The sequence below is a fragment of the Prionailurus viverrinus genome, chromosome C2 (assembly GCF_022837055.1).
Source record: "Prionailurus viverrinus isolate Anna chromosome C2, UM_Priviv_1.0, whole genome shotgun sequence".
In the NCBI taxonomy this organism is placed as follows: Eukaryota; Metazoa; Chordata; class Mammalia; order Carnivora; family Felidae; genus Prionailurus; species Prionailurus viverrinus.
This window is the reverse complement of record NC_062569.1, coordinates 135,514,757-135,529,107: the sequence shown is the minus strand read 5'-3', so window position 1 is coordinate 135,529,107 and position 14,351 is coordinate 135,514,757. Positions and strand designations below refer to the sequence as shown.

Sequence of the window (14,351 nt, the reverse complement as noted above, 5' to 3'; positions counted from 1 at the left end):
CCCCCTTACCCGGAGAACAGGGAGAGTGAAGAAACAAGCAGAGCTCCCCATATTGGTAAGTGGCATTTGAATAAGCAAGATGTTAAGTAACAGAAATTCAACTGAGTAAAAGTTAAAGATGTAATTGGTTTTATTAAATGATTCATGAATTGGTCAGTAACCTGTGAAATAGAGGGGCACTCTGAGGTGTTTATAAGAAGTAAGTTTTTATAGAAGGAGGGCGGGGCAAGAAAGTTACTAACAAAAGAAAAGGATTGTTTCCTGCTGTGTGGCTTTCCCTTGGGGGTAAAAGCTGATTAAGAGGTAATCTGCGGAAGACTTTGCAGAATACCTCATCTTTGGGGCATGGAGAGGGCCCAAGTGGCAGACTCACTGGCGCCGATGGAAAAATTCCTGACTGACCGCGTAAGACTCCTTTTTGGGGGGGGGGGGGGACTTTGAAACTGCCGTTAGATGAGGTATCAAGCCCCAGTTTGGGAACTTGTCCAAGTGACACCATTTTGGGGCCTGTGTTTTTGTTGTTTGTTTGTCTGTTTTAAACAAAGGGAGCTCACATACGAGGCGTGTCTTGGTGGCTGCAAAATGAGTAAATCTCTGCACCCACACGCTAGAATCTTGAGTTTATATATAAAGAGGCCTCAATGGGGTTCAAATGGTCTCAGTAATACATCACTACCTCAAGGCTGCGGCCTTAAAGTGGCTCTTAGTGTGGGAAAAGTGGGTCCAATGCACCTTCCAAGGATGGGAGTGGGGGAGGGGGGGGATGGTAAGGAGCCTCTCCAATTATCTGGCTCCAGGTTGCTGGTCAACTGGTGGTCGGGTCCTCTCAACAGCTTTTTGACCAGCTCATAAAATCCCACACAGCCCATTTTAGACCATGTGACTTAATCGGTCACTAAGGGGCTTTATTAGCATGTGAGTGTCTCATCTGGTGGCTGTCTGGCTGCATCGGAGGCAGATGCCACAGCAACAATAGAGACATATGCACGAGAAGACACAGATTAAGATAATGATTCCCAAAATAAGTAAGTTTTTTCCACCAAGAGCCCCATGATCTGAATTACTGATTTATTAAGTCCCCTGAGCTTGGGTCAGACACTCCATGCCTTCACTTGTGTCCTTGTGTGACTTAAGAAAGATGGCATGTTAGCAGAATGATCCGTTGTGAACACACAGTATTCTGTTTGGATAATGGTGCAGGTGCCTCTTTACGAGATAGTAATAATGCCCCAGACCCGTCCTATTGTGGAGGACAGTTTTTCTCATTAGAGACACTGAAATGTTAGGTATAATTTAAGGTGTGCTGGGTGAATTTACTAAGGGCTCTGTATGTGCTGCGATAACCTCTCCGGGCCAGTGAAGGGAACAAAGGCAGTGGCTAAATGATCATACCAGTGGAAAACAGAATGTGCCCATTTGGCCTTGAGAGAGCGCCTGGCAACTTTTCTTACAGTAGGGTAGATTCTGTCCTATGCTCATGGAAAACCCAGGGTGCAGTGGTCCAACCACCCGGGTTGAAGCCAGGGCTAAAGATTTGTGCCGCACAATTATTGGGTCCTGTTGGTGGCTACCCAGTACATACCTGGGCCGTGCTACCAGTCAGCATCAAACCAGTTGCTGTCCTTTAATGCAGCACAATGACTACATAGTTCCAGTGATATCCATCCCACATCACTGGTACAGTTGAGTTGGTTCTGTTTAGATTCTTCTAGTCCCAACACAGGGGTGTGTGAGTGCTCAAATGTCCATAACCAGAGGTAAACAACACGAACCCATCTCAAATTTGAATGTAGCCACCCATGGCTCTGATGATGGTATTTTAGGACCCTTCCAATTAGCTATTTGATTGGTTGCCTGTGTAGCTTGATTAATAGAAAAAAATCACGTCTTCCCTTCTATAAAAATTACATCTGTGGCCCAATCCTTGGATATTAATGTTGCTGCAGCTTTAAGAACTTAACCTAGTTGTGCGTTCCATACATATTGATGGAAGGAAGCAGCACTGTCAGGCGTGAAGAGATGGACTGGGGATCAGGTATGCCAGACTAGAACCCCTCTTTCAATGATGTATGTTCCATTCTGTGTATAGTGCATTACAGCAGGTGCAACTTGCAGGAGGAAAACAGGATTCCAGTGGAGATTGAGTAGTTCCTCCTGACTCAGGTGAACTGTAACTCACCCATTTTGGTGGACACCCCATTGTGAATTCCAATAGATCATGCCTTTCCCAGGTGATGGGGCTTAGGTGTTCTCAGCAGAATAATACGTTGATCCATAGTGAGACAGCAATGGCTGTTTCCCTCCCCTTCCATACCTCTGTGGTGTTGCATGCCTTGGCAGGAGTTCCCATCTGGCATATGGGACAACATGCCCAACTTGCTTCTCATTGAAAAATATTAAAGCTTGGGAGAGTATTTCAGTCCACTAGGCCAACCAAGGTGGTTTTACATGTTAATAATTTAACCTGTGTTAATATTCTATTTTTCCTTTCTACCAACACTGCTAACTTGCAGATTATAGGGGAGGTGGAACCTCCATTCAATGGCATGTTCTTTTGCAGTCTTGCACGTAGTGACCCTTGAAATGTGACCCCTGATGACTGTCTATTCAATAAGGGTATCCGTACATGGTAGTCAGCTTTTCTAATTGCCTAATGGTGGCAGCCCAGTTTGCTTGGCAACAAGAAAGTTTGGGTTAGGCCACACCCAGAGTCCACACAGATTAAGGCATACTTAAAACTTTCACTCAGAGAGTGGGAGCCAATGTAATCAATTTGCCAAGGACTCAGTGGTTGAGAACTATGGTGCATGGTCCCCAACTCTTTTGGCAGTTGCTTTGGATATTGCTTAGAATACACAGGACATATTGCCACTTCATTAATCAAGTCACTGCATCTCAAAGACAATCTGGCATCCTTGGCAATGTACCATCCCACCCAGATACTACAGTAGCAACCCTTTCTAAGCACCCAGTTGGCTCTGTCTACCGAATTGTTGGTTGCCTGGACTTGTACCTGAGGAAGATCATCAACTTCCTGAGTCTCAGTGGTGGCAGCACCTTATGAGCCAGAACAGAGAAAATAGCAAGAACTGCTTCAGGCTCTTGCAAGTGAACCCAAATATCATTCTACATATTCTGGCGTATTCATGACCATCCTAACCATAGGGTTAATCCCTTTAGAACAGTCCAATGTCGGGGCGCCTGGGTGGCGCAGTCGGTTAAGCGTCCGACTTCAGCCAGGTCACGATCTCGCGGTCCGTGAGTTCGAGCCCCGCGTCGGGCTCTGGGTTGATGGCTCAGAGCCTGGAGCCTGTTTCCGATTCTGTGACTCCCTCTCTCTCTGCCCCTCCCCCGTTCATGCTCTGTCTCTCTCTGTCCCAAAAATAAATAAACGTTGAAAAAAAAAATTTAAAAAAAAAAAAAAAAAAAAGAACAGTCCAATGTCATTGCAAAAGGTTTATGGCAGGACTCCTTAATGATCATAAGCCAAAGTGCTAACTTCAGTACACTCGCTGCTGTGGTTCGTTCCTGTTTCCATCCAGGTGGTGTCAGTGTTGGGCTGAATAGTGACCATGGTCCAGGTTGGTGGATTGCCCCAACTGGACCCATCTCAGTATTCAGTTCCTATACTATTTCAGTATTTAGTTACTTCTCATTTTTAAATAGATACCACACCATGCAACTCAATATATTATATAACGACAAAAATAATTACAATAATAGAACTACAAGCCTTGTTATTTGTGATTATGAAAACACAGATATTACATGTTTGTTTTCAATGTCAGCCACTAAAATACCAAAAATTGGGGATGTCATTAAATTCAAAAAATATTTAGATTTAAATTACACATTGAGATATTAACAAGCATGTAACATTTTCTATCTGAAGCCTAAACTCTTCCATGTTCTCAATTTAATCTACTTTCTGCCTTCAAAAGAACTTGAGAAATAAATGATAATGAATTTACTTTTATCCTTCATGAATACTTTAATGTGGGGTTGACTTATGAGCAGGAAGATATGCGTTCCACCCTATCATGAATCTCAATCAGTAAAATACTCTGAGAATAAATAGCTTTCCCAGTGAAGCAAATTAATTTCTCCAGGACAGCAGGTAATTTAGTTAATCATCTTTTCTACCTTTGTATATAATACCCTGCTCTCCTGGAACAGTTACATTTGCCTTGCAGGAGGAGATTGCTCAACTCCAGAAACCTTTGCTTATTTGACTTACTTTATACTTATATCCTGGGCTATTTTGTTTCACAATTTTCCCATCCTAAAAAGCGAATATGTATGCCAGTATGTTTTCAACCTCTCTAAATACTTTTGGCTCAAAACACCTTAGCAATTATCAGGGTGAATCCATTATTGTACTACTATAAATATACAGATACTCACTTTATTTTCAAACTGAATAAGCTATATATTACATTTAGCTGTCAAATTTCCATTTCAGGAGACTCAGTAGGGAGACCAGGAGATATCATTAATGTAATTTAAAGTAAAGACTAAAAACAAAAATTAGTATGAAATACTCTCCTGCCATTGATTTAACAGAAAAGACTTTAAGAGCAAATGAGCAGTAAAAATATGTCGTAACAGCAGGCATAAATTGTTCTTTGTTTTATTTAACCCAGCACTACGACCTACCAGTTTATGAAGTACGGTTATACTCTCGACACCACAGTTTGATGTCATTGACTAAATAATATGGCTGTTAACACCTAAAGCAGTGGTAGCTTAAGCAACACTGTAATAAAAAGATTACTATGAGCACATTACATTAGGTAGGCAGTACAATAAAATTTTCTAAGGGTCTCTAAATATTGTAATTTGGAGGAAAATATAAATGATGGTCCATTAATTTCTATATATTTTCTGCTTTATGCAACAGGAATAAAACAAAAGTATCACATAAATAAGTACTTGTGGCAGTAATACATTGAAAAGTATATTGTGAAAAATTTTCATTTTTTCACTAAGAAGATTTTATTTTTAAACTCGGTGGTCTATGCACTTAAATTGCATAGGAATGTAGGGGAATAGAAGAGATAAATAAATAGAAGGAACTGATTCAAAAATAAAACTTGAAGGCTGCATACAAATCACAATGCGTTTCAGAATGTGACATTTATTGTAAATGGCACTGAAACATTAAGAGTTCTGTTGTAAAATTATTATTTTATCTTCCAATTAAACAGGAGCATTCATCAGAGGTTTAAACAAAGTAGTTCACAGAAAAGAAGTATTTCTGTCAGACCAGACAGGGATTAAGGATTTCCCAGTTCTACATCCGTCTCTGAAAGGATTCTACTCTCCAACTTGCATTTCATTATCTACAAAATGGCAAACAGTATGACCTATATTTTTATTAACATTGGAAGGGGATGGGCATGCTTCCATTCCTGGCTGTAATCCCATAGTAATCTCTATGCTATCCTAAAATATAAACCTCTGTGTGACTTTACACTTCCCTCTGCCTTTTACATATTAAATCAAAGGCCAGGTCTTGCTTTGTTCCAAAGCATAGTTTTTATCTTATGTTACCTCAAAAGCACAGTATGAAACAGGGTGAGGGTGTAGGCGGTATGGTATGTGTGGTGTGGGTGAATAGGAGTGACAGAAGGAAAAGTTAGAGGCGGGAGAGGAGGGAGAGATCTGCAAGTGACTTCTCATGCCAGTTGTAAAAGACTCGATTCATCCAGGACAACTGGGAATCATAGATGCCTCCCAGAATTGTCTGTTCAAAGGAAGGTTGTCTGGGACATATATCACTGGGATCCCATCCTTTCAGTGTTCTTGTTGGGAGGGATGAGAGACGTTAACTCACTTCCCAACTGCACTTGTCTATGGTTTCAGTAAAGAATCTGTGGCAGAAAGCAGAAAAATGTATACCGTGCACTTGCGTTGGCATGCTGAAAACAGGTTGGCCTAGAGGTGAGATGCAGAAAAACAAAGGATCTGTTACAGAGAGCTCTATCTTTTTAGAAGTCTATATAAGTGAAGATAGATAACATCATCATTATGCTGGTGCACCCTCCCCCACCCTTTATTAAAATATGCCTCACACACAATTTATGTTATATCATGAAATCAGACTTTAAGTTGAAAGGATTCTTACCATCCACACTTAAAACAGCCCCTGGGTTTTTCTCTGTGCATGAGAGGAAGAGAAAGAGGTGACTGAGAACAGTGGGAAATGTTACACTTAAAGAAGTCTTCTGATATGAATAAAAACCTTAAGAAGGAGATTTAGGAATTTCTGGAATTCCTAAGAGACAAAGGAGAGGACATGCTTTGTTTTTTGGTAAAAGTACATGACAAACATTCCATTTACTTTTTAATTAATTATCCCTTTGACTTATGCAAATGCTCCAAAAACTGTTTATAAAAAAGCATACTATCATAGTTCTAAACAAATATATTGCAGATAATGGTGAGAAGTACATCTTTATGAAAAATCTTTATATTTGATAATGCAAGTCCACCAACTTTTTCCTCTTTCAAAATATCTTTTCTGTTTCCGTTATATTACATTTTAATATACAATTTGTACTTAGTTTGTCATTCACACAGACTGCTGTAATTAATTTAAATCAGTATCGTATTAAATCTATAGATCAATTTTGGGAAGATCAGCATAAAGTATTAGGTTCTCTATTCATGTATATATGGAATATTGAATTTACTTAAATGTTTAAAGTTTTCTTTGAATATCATTGCATATTTATCTATGTGGAGATCTTGCATATGCTTTGTTGCATGTAATGAGAGGTGTGTGATTTTTAGATTCACACAAAATTTATTGGAAAGTACAGAGAACTTCCTTATCCCTACCGCCCTCACACATGCACATACAATCTCAGTATCAATATCCTATACCACAGTGGTGCTTTTGTTATGAATGATGAAACTACACTGATACATCATTAACACCCAATGCCCAGAGTTTACATCAGAGCTCACTCTTTGTGCTGTATATTCCCTAGATTTTGAAAAATAGATGATGGGCTATATCCATCAGTAAAGTATGATACAGAATTGTTTTGTTGCCCTAAAACCCCTCTATTCTCAGGGCAGCTGGGTGGCCCAGCTGGTTAAGGGTCTGACTCTTAGTTTGGGCTCAGGTCAGGATCTCATGGTTTGTGAGTTTGAGCCCCACATGGGGCTCTGCGCTGACAGTGCACAGCCTGGTTGGGATTCTGTCTCTCCGTGTCTCTCTGTCCCCCACCACCCCACGCCTGCCCCCCACCACTTGCTCTCTCTGTCTCTCTTTCAAAATAAATACATAAGCTTAATTTTTTTAAGTCCTCTATTATCCACCTATTCCTTCCTTCCTTTCCCAAACCCTGTCTACCACTGATCTTTTTACTATCCCTATGGTTTGACTTTTCCAGTATGGCACATAGTTAGAATCATACAGTATGTGGCCTTTTCAGTTTGGTTGCTTTCACTCAGTAGTAAACATTTAAGATTCCTCCATGTTTTTCCATGACTTGATACTACATTTCTTTTTACTTACTGCTGAATAATATTCCATTGTCTGGATATACCATAGTTTATCCATTCACCTGCAGCTTGGTTGCTTCTAAGTTTTGGCAGTTACGAACAAAACTAGTGTAAACATCCAAGTTTGATTTATCATCTAACATCAATTCAACTTTGCAATAAAGTAAACCTTGCCAGCCATTATATGTTTTCTACTTATGTGTTGATGAATTCAATTTAATTTTGCTTAACATATTTGAATTTGTATTTATGCCAGTGATTTGTTTTTTTTTTTTTTTCTTGCATGGTCTTTGCAAGGTTATGGTACTAATAATATACCAGCTTCATAGTTTCCTTTCTTGTACTGTATTTGTAAAGTTTAAATACTATTGATATGTTAGCCACATAGAATATCTTGGAAATATTCCCTTTTTTTTTTCTATTCTCTGAGAGTCTCTATGAAATTGGCATTAATGCTTCTTTAAAATATTTTAAGAATTCTCTAGTCAACCTTTTTTGGCAAGGTTGTAGATTAAACCTTGATTAAAGTATTGCATAAATATAGAACTGTTTATACTTCTAACTCCTATTGAATTAATTTGAAAGTCTATGTTTCTCAAGAAATTCATTTATTTCATATAATTTAAAACATTTATTGGCATAAAATTTTCCTCTGATATCTTAATATCTAACTGATAGAATCCATTTATTTTCATTCTGGTGAACTATAAATTGTAGCTTTTATTTAGTTTTTGATCAGTCTTTCTAGAGATATGGGCATTTTATTAACTTTTCAAAAAACCAGCTTTTAGTTTTGTTGGGTTACTCTTTTATATGACCAATTTCTAACTCATTGCTTTTGTTATCACCTTTATTATATCCTTTTTTAAAAATTTTTTTAATATTTATTTTTGAGAGACAGAGATAGAGCACAAGCGAGGAAGGGGCAGAGAGAGAGGGAGACACAGAATCTGAAGCAGGCTCCAGGCTCTGAGCTCTCAGCACAGAGCCGGACGCAGGGCTCAAACCCACCAACCATGAGATCATGACCTGAGCTGAAGTCAGACACTTAACCGACTGAGCCACCCAGGCACCCCTATTATATCCTTTTGGATGTAGGATATTGATTTTTAGCCTCTTTTTCTTTTTTTCTTTTTTAAAGTTTATTTATTTGGAGGGAGAGAGAGAGAGAGAGAGAGAGAGAGAGAGAGAGCAAGAGAGGAGAGGAGGAGAGACAGGATCCAGAGCAGGCTCTGTAACATCAGCGCAGAGCCTAATGCTGGGCTTGAACTCACGAACTGTGACATCATGATCTGAGCCGAGATCAGGAGTCCAAAGCTTAACTGACTGAGCCACCCAGGCACCCCCTGCCTCTCTTTATTTCTAATAAATGCATTTCAACTGTAAATTTTCCTATAACAATTGCTTTTAGCACTTCCACAAAATTTTATATCATATTTTCATTATATATCAAGTCTAATTATTTTCAAATTTATATTTAATCTTGTATTATTTGCATATAAGTCAATTCCATAACTTCTAAATATGTAGATGTTTTAGTTATGTTATTGCTAGGTTTGAGTTTAATTCTATGCTGGGACACCACATTTCTAAAAAAATTATTATTTAAAAAAATTTTGACACTTGATTTATGGCCTATTGTGGTTTAAATTTGGGCTATGTGTATCCTATTTTGGTGAATGCTCCCTGTGAATTAGACAATAAAATATTCTGCTGTTGCACATATAATGCTTTATATATGAAAATAAAGTACAACTTGTCAATCATATTGTCCAATCCATTATCTACTTACTGATACTGTGATCTTTTTATAATTTACTGATTTTATTTTTAAAATCTGCAGTATAATTAAGAATTTGTTATAATCATCACAATTTATGAATACAGTAAATAAAACATAGTTTTTAAAATATAAACGATCATTTTTTATCTCTAGTAGCATATCTTGCCTAACATTTTATTTTAGGCGATATTGGTATAGCTATGCTAGCATTTGTGAGTGTATGTGTGTGCACACATGTGTATGTTAGCATGACATATCTTTTTGTCATTCTTTTGCTTTAAGTGCTGTATATCTTTAAAAATACATAGTTCATAAACAGTTAATAGTTGTGGTATACTTGTTGTAGTGTAGTTACATTATGCAGTTGTTGGGTGACAATTTATTCTCTAATATTTCTAATTGGAATATTTCTTTGACATTTAAAGGTACACATACTTTTGAGATTAAGTCTGCTGCCATACTCTTTGTTTGCTATTTTTCCATCTGTTCTTTGTTCTTTCTCTTTACCTTCTTTTAGATGAATCAAATGCTTATTATTATCCTGTGTATCCCTTTATGAATATTGTGATTATAATTTTAATCACTTTTTAATCAGATTCAACTAAAAAGAGTAATGACCATTTGATTAAAAAATAGGCAGAGGTATTTCCGATCCTTAATAGCCACATGTGAAGAGTGGTTATCTTGTTTGAATACTCAGATATAAAATGTTTTTGTCATCAGAGGTGAAACTAATTCATACACTTGCCTTGAGTGACACCAAGCCTAATAACAAATTTTAATTTTTTCAAACTATAAAACACTTACTGAAATTGACCATTGCTAAGTCATTAAAAAAAAAAAATGGGCAGAAGACCTGAATGGACATTTTTCAAAGAAATGGAACAGTGGCTAACAGACACATGAAAAGATGCTCAACATCACTAATCATTAGGGAAATGCAAATCAAAAGTACAATGAGATATGTCACATCTGTCAGAATGGCTAGAATCAAAAAGACAATAGTAAGTATTGATGAGGATATGAAGTAAAAGGAATCTTCAGACACTATTGGTAGGAACGCAAATTAATACAACTGTGGAAAACAATATGGAAGTTTCTCAAAAAATTAGAAATAGAATACCATATGATCCAGTAATTCAACCAATGAGTATTTGCCCCTTTCCCAAAAAAGAAAATAAAAACACTAATTTGAAAAGATATATGCACTCCTATGTTTATTGCAGCATTATTTACAATAGCCGAGATGTGGAAGCAACCCAAGTATCCATCAATAGATTAATGGATACAAAAGACGTGGTGTGTTTATATGTATATATTTACATACACACATACACACACACACCAGAATATTACTCAGCAATAAAAAAAAAAGAAGTCTTGTCATTTGCAACAACATAGATAGACCTAGAGGGTATGTTAAGTGAAGTAAGTCAGAGAGAGAAACACAAATGCCATATAATTTCACTCATATGTGAAATTTGAGAAACAAAACAAAGGAACAAACAATAAAAAGGGACAAATGGTTTAACAAACTCTTAAGTACAGAGAATAAACTTGTGGTTTCCAGAGGGGAGGTGGTTGGGGAGTTGGATGAAATAGATAAATGGGATCAAGAATACAATTATTGTGATGAGCACTGAGAAGTGTATAAAGCTATTGAATCATTATAATTATACCTAAAGCTAATATAATGCTTTATGTTAATTATACATAAATAGAAATAATTTTAATCATTTTTAAAAATTTACTGTAATGATTATATATCTGTGAGTTGTTACAGTGCATCCAAAATGAATATTTTTATATTTGAAGAATAAGAAGGACCTAAGACACTTTAAAGGAAAACAACTCTTAAATTCCATTTGTTTCTAGAAAGACATTTATGTACACAGATGCATGTATAATATGCAGAGATGCATAGATCTTTAGTATACAAATATAACTTGGGGGTAAGCAGATCTCCAGGGAAAGTTCATACTTAGTTCATACTCAGTCATTTCTAACTCTTTTCTCTGGGATCTTGGCTTTTCAACTCATAACCACTTCCGAAGTCTAAACTTCAATCTCAGTCTTTCCAGTTTACTTAGAATGATAGAAACACCAAGCTGCTACTTCCCAGAAAGTCTTTATTCTCTCCACTTACTGCATTGGTCTTCCTTTCTCTACAGTCTTTTGGCTGACTTGATTGCTCTTTGCAATGAGGAGAGTGGCTTTTTTTGAGGCACTGGGGGTAATTTTTTACTGACTTTTTCTCAGGATTTGGGTAACATCAGCTACTGTCTCATGTTCAGAAACAGATTTGTCATAGTCTCTTTACATGACTTCCTGACTTCCCCTTCAGTACTCAGCACATCGCGTAGCACACATACTTCCTCAATAAATATTAGTTTAATGAAACATTGTACAAGCCACTTTAATAATACGACCTCTTAAAACTACATGGAAATGAGAACCATGAAAAATTCTAAATCTATGAGTACTTTTGAGAATTACCTGAAATGTGGAGTGAATTCTTTTAAATGAATAATAGTTAAAAGCCTTAACTGTTGTATAAACTACCCACTGTAGAGGACTGACTATAGGATAGATGAGTAAAATAATAAATATAATGTATTACAGTAAATGCATTTATAGATAGAGCAAAGAATCATCTGCGAACAGGGAAGATGAGCATTTGAATCATAATGGAGAGTTTGAGAAGGCTTCCCTGGGGTCAAACTTTGCCTAAAACCTGAAAGCAAATTAATTATCCAGGTAAAGAATAAGGAAAAGGTCATTACAGACAAGAGGAATGGCACAAGTTAAGGCCCAAAGGTACGAGAGTAAATCTAAAACATAAGAAAGGGGCATGCAAATGTAACTAAATGCTTGGGGCATAATTGATTCCATTAAATATTAGTCAAATAAAGAAATGATAGAATTATAAATCCTTGACATTTCTTAATCCCGTAGTAATTAGCCCCTCCATATGAATAGCCTGAAGAATGGTTCTGATAAATTATGAAAGATATCAGGATATAGAGGAAGATGGAGTTATTGAGGAGTGGAACTCTCACCCACATTAGCTCATGTGATAGAGAAAGACTTCTATGTCTTCTACAACATATTCACTTCTGCTGCTCTTGGGGACAGTGTGCTTCATTGATCAATCATGTTTCTGCTCACCGCAGAAAGTATTTTCTTATGTAATAGATATTCTGGATACAAGCCCAACACTGCTTTGGACCGTAGGTATGGTCATATCTCCAGATTTATTAGTGTTACAAGTGGTTTAAGGTACAAATTCCTCTTTACCTTTTTGAAGTAGAAGTGTTAATGTGTTTTATAAAAATACAATGTAAACTAAAGAGTTTTCCCCTGCAGAACATTTTTTTTGATTGAATATATTATGGTCATACTGCTGCCAAATGGTAAGCACTCATTGTATTGTCCTTAAATATATGACAATGAACCTCAGGTGAGTTGTTGAAAATATCCTCATTTGTCAGGCAAAAATCTTACATTTTGCCTCTAGAAAAAGTTCTTGTTCATTTAAATGTATTAAATACAATGTATAAAAATTCTCAGACCCTCATTAAGAGTATCAGACTTCTGAACATCAAGTTTACTTAATACTTCATTGTATTTTGAGTGTACTTGGTACAGTCTACAAGATGGACTGTTACAAATCAAGAAAAGAACATTTTTAACATTTTTATTTATTTATTTTGAGAGAAAGAGTGCAACTGGAGTAGGAGCAGAGGGTGAGGGAACCCCAAGCAGGATCCACAGAACCCAATGCAGGGCTCCAACCCACAAACCATGAGATCATGACCTGAGCCTAAACTGGACGCTTAAACTGACTAAGCCACCCAGGTGCCCTGAAAAGAACATTTTTTTTTTTTTTTAAAGAAATACATAAGACCTAAAGAAGGAAATAGCTTTTCAGTTGTTAAGAGCAGCACATAAGAACTTAAAGACCTGGAATAAGAAACCTAGTAACTGTCAGCTTAAACTTGTGATTCAAAACTAGCATTAAAGAATTAGGATTGCCTTCTAAGTACAACACAGGGTGTCTAAGGAATAATAAAAGGAATAAGTTTAATTGCCAATATGTTACAAATGGGTTTCATTTTACTACTTTAAAAGTGTTGCCCTATTTTAACATCCTTTTCTAATTAAAAGACACGTTTTAAGAGCTTAATTGTTAATACCACTTCACCCTTTTATTTTAAATTATTGATATGCTTGGGCCTGAAAATACATTTCTCAGGGCACATGCTGCCCCAAATGAATTCAATGGCTAATTTTCTAGGATAAAGACTACTATACAGATCTATAAAAATCAAAGAAGTGGAACACTGCAGACTTTAAACTGTCACCAGTTGTTCAAACTCAGACTATGCTTCATGAAGGCAAATAGGTGTTAAGCCACACATACTGGAGCCTTTTGTAAATGGCCCAGTGATATTTTGTTAAATTTATAAATTACTATAAATTACTTTGATATTGATATCAAGGCATCAATGTGGTTACAGCTATACTTAAGAGAAAATCAGAGAGCCTTGGAAGAAAGAGTCTTTAAGATGATTCCTTTATTCTTTTCAGGAAATATACATTTTATTTTTAAAAAAGCTTACCTTTTCTAATGAAACCTGTAACTCATTTAAATCAGGACTTGCATCTTTTCAAATACTGCATGTTACTAATACATAGCGACTGTGAAATAATTAAAACAATAAAGATGTTAATTATTATCAAAAGAATGAAAACGAAGTAGATGGTACCTTTATTTTTTAAATCTTTTAAAATAGCATTTTCTTCTTCCTATAATTGGATGTTATAGAATTAAGTCAGCAAAATTAATCAAGCACCATACAAGTCTTTTAGCATCATAGCTCCTAAATTCATAATAAAACCTCTATGACTAATATACTTTCATTTTTTGTAATTTTGATGTTTCTAAAATAATGCCTTTATTCCACACTTTTTTTTTTGCTAAAAATTATTTTTGTTCTAAAACTCTTGAAGTCAGTATTTATCAAAGTGTGCAGTGTCCGAAGGCAGAGAA

At 36.4% G+C, this 14,351-nt stretch overlaps 1 pseudogene; it reads left to right on the top strand.

Moving 5' to 3' along the window:
* The first annotated feature begins 345 nt into the window (after positions 1 to 345).
* The window catches only part of LOC125174535 (heterogeneous nuclear ribonucleoprotein D-like), a 193,897-nt pseudogene continuing 179,891 nt past the window's right edge, over positions 346 to 14,351 (top strand).